Raw genomic sequence first — 14510 nt, 5'->3', positions numbered from 1 at the left:
TTGCTCCTGGTGAGCTCATCCACACCTCTGACTTCAGTCATCCCCTTGTGATGTTCCATGATTCTCTCTTCTGATTCCAGTTCCACATTTCCAACTGCTCACAAGACATCAGACGACTATCAGCCAGATGCCTCAAATTCAGCTTGCCCCAAGCCAAGGTACCTCTTCTTCCACACACCTGCCCCTCCCGTGTGCTCCCTCTCAGCTCACTACAGGCACCCTCTGGCTCTCCAGGTGAAAGACTGGAGTTATTTTTGTTTTACTCTCATCTTTCTGTCTCCTCTGCACATCTAATATGAAACCAAATCCCGCAGACTGTCTCTGACATCTCTTGTGATGAATAGAGTCCTTCCTTCCAGTCCCAAGATTACTGCCCTAGTCTAGGCTCTTAATGATGCTCGGTTTTGATTCACCTCCTGTTGACTGAGCTTCCTGGGTGCGGGGTAACCTGATGGCAAGGCAGGTGTCCCCTTCCCTTCTTGGTGCTCCTGCTTGTCTCTCCCCAAACTACAGCTTAGTTGCATTTTATGTATTTCTCACACAGTGAATGCCCTTTTCTCCTTCCCTTCCTTCCTCTCCACAAATATTCCTCAGCACCCATTGTGGGGTGGGCACTGTTTTAGATATTGTAACAGTGAACAAGACAGGTAAGACTGCTCTTGGGGCTTACATTCAGGCTGGGGGTAGTGGTGATGGGCAGAGAAATAAATAAGCAAGGTGATTTTAGGTATTGGTAAGCACCATGAGCAAAACCAAGGTAATGATTCTCGATTTTTTTATTTGTTGCTTTTTTGTTTGTTCATTTGTTTTTTAGATTCCATATAGAAGTGAAATCATATAGTATTTTTCTTTCTCTGAGTTATTTTACTGAGCAAAATATCCTCTGGGTCCATCCACGTTGTCACAAATGGCAAGATTTCTTTCTTTTTATGGCTAATATTCTACTTAATTTAATTCTAATATTAATTGAATATGGCTAATATGTACCACCTCTTCTTTATTCATCTATCAGTGGACACTTCAGTTACCTCCATATCTAGGCTATTGTAAATATGGTGGTTTCCATAAGGCATGGGGGTGGGGAGAAGAGCAAAATAGGTGAAGGGGATAAAGAAGTACAAACTTCCAATTATAAAATAAAATGGTCACGGGGATGAAAAGTACAGCATAGGAAATATGGTCAGTACTATTGTAATAACTGTAGATGGTGACAGATGGTAACTACACTTATAGTGAGCATTTCGTAATGTATATAAATGTCAAATCACTATGTTACACACCTAAAACTAATATATTAACTCTATTTCAAGAAAAATTTTATTTAAAAGCCAAGATAGGGGGAGGACGGGTGGGGAGGGAGGGAGATTTGGTGCACATGATGCATGTGGGGTCATGGGGAAGACAGTGTAGCTCAGAGAAGACAAATAGGGACTCTGTGGCATCTTACCACACTGATGGGCAGTGACTGCGATGGGGTTTGGGGGGGACTTGATAATAAGGGTGAATGTAATAACCACATTGTTTTTCTTGTGAAGCCTTCATAAGAGTGTGTATCAGTGATACCTTAATAAAAAAAAAAAGCCAAGATAATGAAAGGGAGAGTAACTGGTGATGGGGGTGGGAGGAGCTAACAGATTGAGTGGCAGGCCTCTGAGAAGTGGTATTGAAGTAAACTGTGCGTGACAAGCAGTGTAACCTTTTGGATGTTAGGGGCCAGAGTGCTTCAGGAAGAGCCACCAGCAAGTGCAAAGGACCTGAGGCTGGAATGAGTTTGATGTGACTGAGGCACAGAAGGAGGCCAAAGGGACTGGAGGGCATGAGAGGGGTGAGCGGTAGGAGAGGATCTGTGCAGGGGATGGAATCGAAGGCTTGGTGACGGGCAGGAGTCTGGCCTTCACACCAGTGGCAGTGGGAAGCAGGGCTCGGACGAGGCCCCTGCTGGCACTTGAAGCCTCTCATTTCTGACATTTTTCTTCAGTCATTCCTCACACCGCTGCCAGAGAGTCTGGAGGTGGATGTGGTCCTGTCACTTTCCAGCCCAAAAACCTTCCATTGAGCCCTGTTTCCTACCAGACAAATGAAGAAGTTTTCTGCAAGGCATTCTAGGCCCTTGACCATCCGGCCTGAACCTCTGTCCCTACCAGTTCCACTCTCTTGAGTCCTCACTGATTCCTAGGCCTGCCCTTTCCCTTCTGCACTGACTTTCTTTAGTCTCATAGTTTCCAGTGATGGACATTTTACCTTCATACTTGCTCACTGTACAAGTCTGCATCTCCCCCACACACCCGCCATTGCAAAACTGCCCTATGTTCTCCCCAGGTGGAATAAACCTCTATTTCCCACGATTCTGTTTTTCCCCCTTTTCATTATTATTTTCACTGTTATCTGGTCTGCACTGTGTACACGTGCAGAGGTCTGCCCTACCACAGAATTGAGGGTTCTTGGGGTCAGAAATTGTGTCTTGCTCATCACCTGTTCCTGATGAAGTCCTGTATAGCTCTGCTAATGTTTTCTGAGATTGACAAGGTAAGCACAGAGCCACTTTGCTATCCCATCTTACACTTGAAGATGATGAACTGTTGCTCTGCCCAAAAACTGTGAGTTTTCAGGCATGACTGCATGGATATTTAGCTGTGTGGTTGCACAGCTGCATGCTCCAGTGAACATGTCAGTGCTTCACTGCCTGACCTCAGGGTTGTGTGTCTGGACTTTATGGCTGCATAGTTATATGGCTGTTTAGCTGCATGAGCGTATGGAAGCATAGCTGTCAGCCACAGCGTGCATGGCTGAATGGCTGGGTGGCTACTTTACCAAGTGGCTGTGTGCCTGCATAGCCAGTATCTCCATCACTCTGACATAAAACCTTCCCTTTGTCTTTTTGTGAGTTATGTCACAGTTTCCACCAACCTGAGCCTGGCTGTGCTTTCCACAGGGAAGCCGTTGGCACTTTGGGTGGGACTGCTGCCTGCATTACTAAATATCAAGCATCCCCTGACCTGCCACCGAATGGCAGCAGGGCTCCCCTGTCCTCAAGACCACCACAGTGCCCCTGTGCCTGTCTCAGCTACCCCAGTCTGTACCTAAGGCCCTGGGATCATGGGCACAAAGGGGATAAAGTGAAGGAAATCTACAAAGAAATCGTGGTCATCAGCAAAAAGTTATAGCTGAAAGGGATTCAAATAGTTGAGTACAAACTGTCATCCAGCAGGGCCTGCACCGTTTGCTTTTTCCTGAATGACCATACATTGTGGGCACAGGAAACAGATCTGTCTTAGGAGAGGAGGTCATCTTTGCACAAGGGAGCCAGAATTCAAATTTCTGCCATTCTGTGCTGTGCTTGATTCTTAGAGTCCCAGAACAAGAGGGAAGGGATATAGATTAAAAAAAGGAAGCAGAATCTAAATACTGATTGTTGAAAAGAGAGCAGGAGAGAGCCCTGCTTCCCCAGACTGATTTTTTTCCTCTACCAGGGACCTCCTTGAATCAGGGCTTGAAATGTAGAAGCTGTGTGGTGGGAAGGGGGAGCACCTGGCGGCAGGTGCCCTCTAAGCAGACTCTCCCAAAGGCAGCATGTTGGGGAGTGGGACACAGTGTTTACTGTTATCCAGGAAGACCTGATTTTATTTTTTTAAAGTTCTCCATAGTGCTTAGATAAATATGTTTGCATGTGTCTCTGGGTTGTTGAATTTGTTCAAATCCAGTGAACACATTACCATTAATGAGGTGCTTTTGCCTCTTGGAAAGCCTGGTAATAATCCTCTTAAAAGAAAATCATACCCATTTAATTTCTTCCTTCGTGTGTAATGCTAAGTACATCATCTAAACTGGACTGTACTACACGATGCCTAAAGTGACTTGGCTTGCCCATCACAGAACATATTAGGATGCTTTAAATCCAAATGGACTGTGAAAACACATATCTTACTATTTAATTCTAATGATTGGTAAATAAGACAAATCGAGAACTAAGAGTGATATCTGGGGTGAAGTGTAATCCTTTTGTGTTCATGAGTCACTTAATTCCACTATTCTTTCCAAAATGGTGCCTGAGTATCTATTTTGTTATCTAAGTTTTAAGTTTCTTTGGTGCAGGTTTTGCTTTTGGGATGGTATAGAAGTAGACATTATTGAAGGGCTGACACTAAGATATACCAAATATCGGTATCCTCCCAGTAAGAGAAGTGACCTTGCCTTTTACTCTGTATTAATGAATGAATGAATTTATTCAACAGTTATTAGGGAAGCCCTTAGGAAGTGTGCAGCATAGTCCTAGTCACTCAGGATAGATCCACGAAGAGCCTTGTGGGCTTTACAGTGTAGAGCAGCCCTGTGCGGTAGAACTTCCCGTCATGATGGAGTGTCCTATGTCTGCAGTAGCTATGGCTATGGATCGCTTGAAATGGGGCCAGTGCAGCAGGGTTTTTCATATGCCTTAATGTTAATTTAAATATGCATAGCTCAAAGTAGCAAGTGGCTACCACATTGGACAACACAGAGGATGAGCTAGAGGACAAACTGATTCACACAATTAATTACAGTTGTTTTAAGTACTGCAAAAGAGAAGCCAGGTACTATGGGAAAATAAAACTGGGAATGTAACGTAATCTAAGGGTTAGCCTAGACTTCTGTAAGATACTGACAGTTGTGTTAAAAACTGAAGAGTGCTCAGGATTCACTAGGTTGAGGTTGATGTGGAGAACCGTGTTACCGAAAGGGACAGCATGCACAAAGGCCTCGGGGCAGGGAGAGGTGGCGCTGCCCAGGCCGTGTAAAGAGAACATCAGGAAAGCAGTGAGCAGAGGAGGCAGGACTTGGTAGGAGGGGCTGGATCCCTGCTAAGGATCTTCCACGTAATCCTAACAGCAATGAGAAGCCGTGATAGGATTTTGAGTAGTAGTTTGATCGAATTTAATTTTTAAAATTTTTAAATATTTTTCAGGTATACATGTGCAGACTTTCAAGTCAAATAGTCTCTACAAGGCTTGCTATGAAAATCAACAAGTGCCCTGGTATGCTTCCTAGTTTTGCAGTTCCCTAGAGATTACTACTGTCAACGCTTTCAGTTCATTCTCTTGGTATTTACTTTGATGTCTCTAAATAATATGCAAGGCTTACTCTTTGATGTTTCACTTTAAGGTCAGGTCTGCTGATTACCCACATGCAAGGTGAGGATTTTGCTCTTGCACGCTTACCCCCCACCACTCCCAATGGAGTTGTAACACAATTTGGTTAGATCAATGTTCATTGTTTTTATTATTATGCCTTTGTAAACACTAGTCACAGCTGAACCATATGATATACTATGATTACTTTTCCTTTCACACAACATTTCATTTTTTGCTACATTAGAATTTGTTTTAAGAGGTTGAGCTTACCACTAATTCACATTAAACTGTCCTCTGGCTGTGTAAATCTTTCAAAATATTTAAGCACAGTAGGAATTCTATCAATTATTTTCTTTTTGAAGAAATTGCCCTTGAAGCTTTCTGACCTGCTCCGGTCTGAGCTAGTTGCTCTCCAGGCTAGCTGCATAGCCCTTGGCTCCAAATCTGTCTTCACCATTAACCTGAGGATCCTTTTGGTCTCTGTTGTGTTGAACTGATCCTGTATTTCCTGGATCCAGCATCTTCCTCTTTCTTGGCTGATTCTTTTATTTGGCCAAGAAATTGCTCACGTAGCTTCCTGTGTGGGAGGTAATGTTTTTTGAGGCTTTGCATTTCAAAAGTTTCTTTATGTCTTCTCTAGTTAATTGATAGTTTGGCTGAATGTAAAATTCTAGGATGGAAATCGCATTCCCTTAGAGTTTTTAAAAGTATTGTTCCTCTTACCTGTATTAGTTAATCCTACCACCATTGCTAAGTTCCCACCTGGGTTAGTGGTCATCACTAGGCTTTTTCAATTGCCCTGGCAACGCTAATTCTAAAGAACAAATTAAGAAATGATGGGTGGCCACAGGGACCTGTGGAGAGCAGAGAACAACAGTGAGGAGAGAGAAGGTGGACCTTGTAGAGGACTTCTGGGTTACCTGTTCAGCAACTCATCCCTTTTTAAGCCATTCTGTAGGTTATGAGGGCAGAGGTTTTGATTATTTAGCCTTCCTTCAGCTCCAATCCCAACTCCTATGGGTTAATGCCATCAGATCTTGTGAAAGGTGAGGATTGCCAGGAGAAATCCTTAAGGGATAAAGCACTCTGTAATAGGTTAGAAAGTGGACCTCAGTGGGGAAAAACTATTAGGGTCTGTAAGCCAAGAATTTTAAAGTGGAAAATTTAGATGTATTTTCTTGGTGGTAGCATGGAAAACTATGGGCAAAGGACTCAGTGATCTTTCACAATCCTTGCTAGGAAAAAAATGGTCATGAGAAGAAAAAATTGTTTGTTCCAGCACAGTTTTCTTCATTTTTAGTACAAGGATTGTTTTACAGTGTCAAAAAAAGCTTAAAAAGTAAAACACCCAAACTTTCAGTATTCAGTGATGGGGAAAAATTCACCCCACCCAAATTGACAAAAAGCTATTATGAATTCAGTAATGCTTTTAAATGATTTTCCATTTTTGAGTCTACTTGTATTGGGAAAGCAGTAGTTCACATGTGAAACATACCATTTATCCAACCTATAGGCAATGCTTAATATGTTGTTGAGTCTACAGACCTTGCTATATCCCACCTGGGCAGTGGTTCCAAAACATAACAGTCCTGACCAAGGTATCATTGGCCTGCAGTAAAATGAGGAACGGAGCCTGTGTGACAAGCTTTTCCTAGTGTCACTACAATGTTAGTCCTACAAGGAAAGGGGCTGTGTCTTCTTCATATGTTCACTTCTATATCCCCTAGTACAGTGCATGCCACATAGTAAGTGCTCAATGATTATTGAGTAAATACAAAATCATTCAATTTAAAAGACAATTTTTATTCTGATTCTGGTATATAGTAGTTTGAATTTTTTTAAGCTTTATTTGGCAAAATAAAAAGTTAACAACCCTGTGTGGTTTCCTGTATCAATTAGGATTAGAGTTAGTTGTGAAGCAGAACCCCCAAAAGTGGTGGTTCAAAACAAGATAGATGTTTATTTCCTTCCAGAACTGGTAGGGTGGCTTTAAAATTCCTCAAAGACTCAGGATTCTTCTAGCTTACTACTCTGCCATGCTCAGGTGGCCTTTGAACTTTTGGTCCAGGCATGACACCCACATTCCAGGAGCGGGATAGAGGAAGAGAAAGGAGAAGGACCTGTCTCCTTCCCTTTAGGAAACCTGCTAGCATCCTGAATCACTGATATCTCATTGGCCAGCACTTAGTCACATGACCACATCTAGTTGCAAGGGGAGCCGGGAAATGTCTTTTAGCTGATTGGCAGGTTAAAAACAAGATTCTGTTACTAAGGCAAAAGCAAATACTTAACATTAGATGGCAGCTAACAGTTTGGCACAGTTCCCCAAATTTTGGATCACTTTGGAAATATGGGAACCAGTGCTGCAGGCGGCTTTCCCCCTTCCATCTCCATTGTGGTCAATTATACAGGTTGAGATGTACCCTGGATTACTCCAGGACAGAGCTTGTCAGAATGTGGCAGAACTGTTTTATCCTCTTAAATGACTCATCTCTCTGCCTTCCCACCCTAAACAGTTGGGAGCCCAGAGACTTTTCTCTCTCTCTTTGCTCTGACTCTGCTTTAGCTTCCTCAGGGCTGAGCAGCAGAGACCTCACCTCTGGCCTCATGTTCTCTCTGTCTCCACAACTTCCAGTTTACTCTTTTTTCCTTTATTAGTATAACTCTCCAATAGTATGAGCTCCAGCAAGAGGCAAGGTTGCATTTGAATGACCGCAAAAAATACAAAATTGAAAATGTGTGCAAATCAAATGGCTCTGAATGACTCCTGTTTCCTCCCTTACTTCTGTTCCAGTGTCAGGATTGTTTTGTCATCGTTTCTGAAGGATATCCTTTTAGCAGTGGTTCCTGACCTGATTCCTCTCTTGCCTAATTATACTGGGAAAGGAATTCAGGTATAAATCTATTAACTTATAAGGGTCCAGGAAGTCACCACCCCCAGGCAAGGTGACTTACTTCAGCAATTTGTAAATGGTACCTCAAAACCTTTTGATTTAATCATTCATATGTATAGCAAGAGAGTTGAATACTGAATTAAGATTAGCTCCTTTGAATGCCCGGAAACTGCTATTGGGTGGCCTTTGGCTGGAGCAGAGTGCGAATTCTAAGAGGGCTTCCTTGGTGAATACACTAAGCACAGTGCTGAGCATCATTTGTACACTGAACTGAACTTCCTCTGTAGCAGGTCCCTGCTTTAAGTGTATCACCCTCTCAATTACTATTCCTGTTTTGTAGGTAATGAAATTGAGGCTTACAGATACGAAGGAACTTGCCCCAAAGCACACTGCTGGTGGAGCCAGGTTCAAACCAAGTCAGCCTTCTTCTCAAACCTTTCCCTGAAGCCATAGCATCTCAGACTTTTAGAATTCATGGGCCAGTAACATTTAAAAGGGAAAAAAATGTGCATAAAAAATTAAAAAGGAAAAAAAGATGTGACCGTGTGTGCATGCCAACATAGAATAGCTAATTTTTTGTTTTGCCATCAGGGCATGAAAAAGGCCTGACATTTATTATTACTATACACTCAGGAAGACCATTTCTAAATTAATTAAACAAATATTTATTGAGCATCAGTTATATGCTAGGCACTCTTTTAGGCACTGCAGAATATAGTGACAGAATGAACAAAAATCCCTGCCCTCATGCTTAAATTCTAAATAAGGCATGATGGATTAAAAGAAGAAAAAGAAGGGAATTTCATTGTGTATTAGAAATGCATGCTCTAGAAAAAATAAGGCTGGTATTTTGGGGAGGAAGCCCCTGCAGAAGGTGAGGGAACACTCCAGTCTTGTGAAGGGAGGACATGGGCAGTTCTAGCTCACACACACACACACACACACACACACACACACACACACACACACACACGCCCGCTGCCTCATCCCATTTCTCTCATTGTCCCCCACACCAGGGGGCTCACCTCCATGACCTGACATCTGGAAACCTCTACCCTGTGCCCTCGCTCTTAGACATTGAAACGGGAAGGTCTGGTGAAGAGGGTTCAGACTCTGCTTCTGGCTTTGTTTCCTCCCAGCCTTACCTGCCTGTGGGCTTTCAATTCCCAGGCTACTGATTGGGTGAGGTTTTATTCTGCCCAAGCAGTGATCAAGGAAGTTCCTCCTTATGCCTCAGTGTAAATCAGCATTCCCAAAGAAGAACCAAGAAAACTAATACTTTTGCTTTTTGAAGGCAAAGGCTCTGGGGCCCTATCTGCCTTTTCCTTTGCTAGACTTGCTAAAAGAGTTGAGCTGGTGAGGACTGGTTTCTTTTCCCTGTGGGAAGAAAATTTATACAAAATATCCTTTCATTCCTTTTATAAAGGCTTAACTTTGGGTTTTTGTTGCTGAAGTTGTCCAGAGGGATATTTCTTAAACTCTAGAATAAGATAGTAGGGATGTTTGGATCTCAGAAGTTCTGTTTCTCTTGATTGCCACCTATCTTATGTGACTTTTCCCACCTTCTTAGTAGCCTGTGTTCCTCCAGAACCCGAGTTTCTGGTTCCTGAACCCTGGTTTTCGTATCTGTGATATTGGGATAATAAGAGTATCTACCTTACATAGGGCTGTTGTGGTTATTAAATGAGGGAACATACCATAACTAAAATTTATTGGGAATGTATTCTGTGCCACGCACAATATTCTAAGTGCTTTGCTCATATGACTTAGTTGAATTCTCCACAAAGTCTTCCATACAAGAGCCATTATTGTCCCCGTTTTACAGAAAAAGGAACTGAATCACAAAGATGTGAAGTAGATTTTTCAGGGTCACTCTGTGTTCCTCACGCGGTAATGATTTTCATTAATACAGACTCTGGTGAAGAAATTAGGAGCCATCTGGTTTACCCTTGTCTTCAGATCTCAGCCTGTAGCTGCTGCTTAGTAGGGTAATTCCATTAATGGCAAGGGAATATATCAAAGTGTATTTCTCAAAATGTCAATAGGAAGGAGGTGTCACTATTTATTTAGCCCATTGGTGGGGGGTCACAGCTGGATGATACAGCAGAATGGAGAAGATGAGGGTGTGGTTATTAAAAGGGCCACACGAGGCATCCTTGTGGTGAGGCAGCCGTTCTGTATCGTGACTGTGGTGCTGGATACATGAACCTACACGTGTGATAAAACTGCATGGACCAAATAAAGTACACAAATGAGAGCAAATAACACTGGGAAAATCTAGATAGGTTGGGTGGATTGTGCCAGTATCAGTCCTGGATGTGATTTTGTCCTATAGTTCTGGGGTAAATTGGTAAAAGTCACACACACACAGATCTCTATGTATTATTTCTTACAACCGATCTCAAAAGTTTAACTTAATATCAAAACAAAATAAGTAGTTCAGAAAGAGAATATGAGAAACTGGTTGTTTTTTAAAATAGGCAGTGGAAAGAAGGAAAGCTGAGATAAGATTGTTAAATTAAATATAAAACTTATTGTGTTTTATGGGGCAAAAAAAGAAAAAACAGTCTTTGGGGTTATTCTCTCTAGTAGATAGAAAAGAGACTCATGATACACTATCAGTTCACTGAATTTTAAAATATTTGGGTCATGATCAAAGGCACAAGCAGTCATGCATACTCTGGAGCAGGGCTTCTCAACCTCTGCACTGGAGACATTTTCGGCCTGGAAAATTCTTTGTTGTGGGAGGCTGTTGGGTACACTGTAGGATGCCTACTGTCATCCCTGATCTCCACCCAGTAGCTGCCCCCCACTCAACACCCAAAACATTTCCAGATGCCTGCCAGGGGTGAAGTTAAGAAACCACGATTCTGGACAATCAGGGCCCGTGGAGCCAGAAGACCTTTAGGTGAGCTTGTTAGGAAGTGCGCCTAGCATGATATTTATCATCTTTGGCATTATTCCCAAGTTTTGGATAATTCTTCACAAATGAAACTACCAATTACAGGGTCACTGTGCTGGAAAGAAGCACAATGCAATCTATCAGGAGTCCCAGATGGTTCGCAGAACCAGAGCCTGAGAGGACTCACTAGGACTGGTCCAACCTCCTCATTTTACAGCTGAGGAATGAGAGTAGAGATGGCCTCCCTAAGGGAAAATTCTTGGCAAAGTGTGTTCAGTTAAACCCTCTTTTGTTCCATAACAGATTTGAGGCAGTCATTATGGAATCATTAAAACTTTGCGAGCACCAATTATGTGCCAGGTACTGTACCAGGCTCCAGGCTTGGACGATGAATAACACTGGGTTCCTGTCCTCAGGGTATGATGGTCTTATGGGGAGATGAAGCTGTGGGTGAACCATGGCTGGGAGATGAATGTTCAGTAGTGACAGTTGAAAATGGTATGGACGTGGGTGCAGGGGTGGGAGAAGGTCCTGATGCCCAGGTCTCAGGGAAGTCTAATGAGGACTGGAATTCCCAGTTCTTGGTCACAGAGGGGTGGTTGTACCCACTGCAGAAACCTAAAGTTGTTGCTCCTGGCCCAGAGGGAGTGTGAGGCCTGACAGTGATCCGGCCCACAGGGCAGGCCTTGGCCAGGTTCTGGGATTCCTGGTGGCCCACAGGAGAATGATAGAGAGATGGATGCAGAAACAGGGAGCTGTGAAGAACCCGGGGGAGAAAGGATCTGATTTACAGCCACAAGGTAAGGCCCAAGGTAGGTGGGCTTGTGGGAGGAGTGAAATTCCAAGGTGGAGAACTGAGGACAGCTGGAGCCCAAGGAAGAAGAAACAGCTGTGTTTAGCCACAGGTGTTCAGAGCCTGGTGGTGCCAGAGGCCCACTGCCATTGTGGGTTCTCAGGGATCTGACCCCCCAGGAACCTGAATCCAGGGCTTCAGTGCTGGCTGCACCGGGGCTCATGTGCTTGGCCACAGGGAGGAAATGCCTCCTGGGACTAAGACTTGGATGCCAACCTCTTAAGAAATACTTGGCAGAGCGTAAGTGGCTGACACGGGAGCTGTTTCCAAGATGTTTTACATGCAGAGCATCCACCTCACACACTAGCAGGAAAGGAGGGAGGCTTCCATCTTCTGCATCCTTCAAGCTCTCACCACCTTCCTCATGATTAATGATAGGGACCAGAGAGAGTAAAGTAGAAGATAGGGAGCAGTGGGATTTCAGGAGAGGACTGGACAAGATAAGGGAGAGAGTGAGGGGCAAGGCAGGGCGCTGCCCGGAAGTTCCAGGAGCTAGTTCAGTGAGCTTTCCCAAGGGAAACCCTTTCCGGAACAGAGGACAGTATGCCGAGGTGTGATGGCGATGATTGTGTGACGAGGAAGATAGCTTTGGAAATGAATGGAGACAGTGGTTTTCAGATCCCCAGATTTTATCAGCCCAACTTTTTAAAGACAAGCAACTGACCAAACAGCTGTGTAATGGCTTTTCTGCCCTCCTTTCCTTTCTAGGTGGTTAGATTAGAAACACTAAAAAACCTCCACAACAGCATCCCTGGGAACAAGCTTGATAGGGGAGAAGGGGAGAGAGGGTTGGTTTTCCTTTCCCTGGGATATGAGATCTGGGGTCCCTGTAAGGGTCCCCCTGCCCCTGCCCTTGTCACCCGGAGGAGGGTGGTTGTGCTGTGGGGGAGGAAGCGGCAGGGACTGGCTGTGGGAAATTGTAATTTTAGAGCATTAATCTTTGCAAAAGTTCCCTGGGTGTCAGGCTGTGACTGAGGATTCAGGTGAGTGGTTAGAGGGGACTCCATGCCACTAATAAAGTTCCCTGTGTGCTGGAGTTAAATGGTGTCTGCCTTAATGGGTATCCCCCTGGACCTAGTGGCCACAGCTACAGGGCATCTGGACCTAACAGCAAAACCAGAGTAAATGAGAATTTGTTCACTAGAAGCTCTTGTAAATACTAACATTTCTTAGCAGTTTCTGTGGGCCAATCATGCCGCATGGATTATTTCATGTAATTCTCACAACAATCCTATGAAAGAGGTGTCATAATATACTTGTAGGCAAGAAAACTAAGGGTTAGAGGGAATAAGCAACTTGCCAAAATGTCCCACAGAAAAACTGGAGGAGCCGAAGTTCAGACCCCTTAGGAATGGTGACTTCTGTGCTGCTTGGAAGAGGTCACATTTAGCTCTCGCTTGTCCCATCGCTGTGTGGCATGGCCCACCCAGACCGCGATGACCCCAGTTCAGACACTGCTCTGTGCTGTCCCGCTGGTGGCGGGGCCTGCTTTGGTAGCAGGTTTAAAGTTGCTTCCCTTTTTACCTGGGATTTTGCAACAAAGTGAAGCCGAGAACCTCCAAACCTGCGTTATAGAGTAAACGTAATGCTGTTCACTAGATGTGAATACACATAACCATTCTTTATGTACTGGATGGTTTGCAGTGTCATTCTGGGGCCAATGCCTGATCCCTCCTTGTGAATTTTTTGGGTGAAGCCCTCAGCTGGATATAAACATTGTTTCCTTCCTTGCTTCATCCAGGGCCTTTTCTCCTCTTGTCCCCCTCATTCTGCATCCATTGCTGTCTCATATCCCACCCTGGTTTGCCACAGAATTAACTAACACCCCCAAATCCCCCATTTCTTCATCTGCGATTGTGTAACATCTACACTCCATCTACATTTTCTGGGGAGGCTGTTTAGTGAGGCCCCAGCCATCCCCCTGCCCAGTAGGCTGTTGTTTAGATCTACAAGATGCTAGAGTGCTCAAACGTTTTCTCCTCCTTTAGATGAACTCTGCAAAGTGCCTGCTTTAGCCTATTAGGCCCAGGGGCTTTTCTTGCCCTATAGCCCATTCTGTGGTGCAAAGAGGGAGAAAGAAACTGAGAAGGTGGTTTTACATGGGCCACTGGGCTTTTAGGAAAAATTTGCCATCTGAAAATCAATTATCTCTAAGGAGACTTAAATGTGGATTAAAAATTAAGTGACAGGACTCCAGCACTATTTTCATGACTTCTGGAATCCAGAGGTGAGAGCAGATAGGAAGTAATTTCCATCCTCAAAGCATTAGGCTGAGAGGCCCTGAGGGAAGGACTGTCTCATGGATTGTGCTGTACACTTAGTTCGTCTGTCTTCATCAGGAGGCGCTAACTGGCCAGGAATCCCTGATGCCTGTATTAATCCCCAAATGCTTATTAGTGAGCGAGCTTTCAGCTGCAAGGGGCAGAATGTGCTGCCGAAGGCTGCTCGCCGCAGACGGTTAGGAGCTTGTGGTCTCCCACAGCAAGCCGCCGGGAGGAGGGCTGGGCCGGGGCTAGTTGAGGGCACAGTGCAGTGGGGTCAGGCTTCGGGGTCTCCCCCGCGAGGACGGGCCTCTGCTCGCTCTCATACAGCGCCTCTCAGAGGCGGGAAAGGCGGTTTCCTCCTTTGTCACCTTTCCAGTGGCATTTGCATCTCTAGACAGAACTTAACACTTGCCAACCTCAGAACAAATCACCGGGGAAGGAGAAGACAGTACCATCTCAGGCCAGTCCTGCTTCATCGTTTCAGGCCTGGGG

General features: G+C 44.4%; 1 protein-coding gene across 5 annotated transcripts in view; it reads left to right on the top strand.

The window, feature by feature from the left end:
• BAALC (BAALC binder of MAP3K1 and KLF4) overlaps window positions 1-14510 on the top strand; it is a 75240-nt gene that overhangs the window by 20656 nt on the left and 40074 nt on the right. The window lies entirely within an intron of this gene.

The sequence above is a fragment of the Manis pentadactyla genome, chromosome 3 (genome assembly GCF_030020395.1).
Source record: "Manis pentadactyla isolate mManPen7 chromosome 3, mManPen7.hap1, whole genome shotgun sequence".
Classification (NCBI taxonomy): domain Eukaryota; kingdom Metazoa; phylum Chordata; class Mammalia; order Pholidota; family Manidae; genus Manis; species Manis pentadactyla.
Note: the sequence above shows the minus strand (reverse complement) of the source record. Positions and strands in the feature narration are given on the sequence as shown.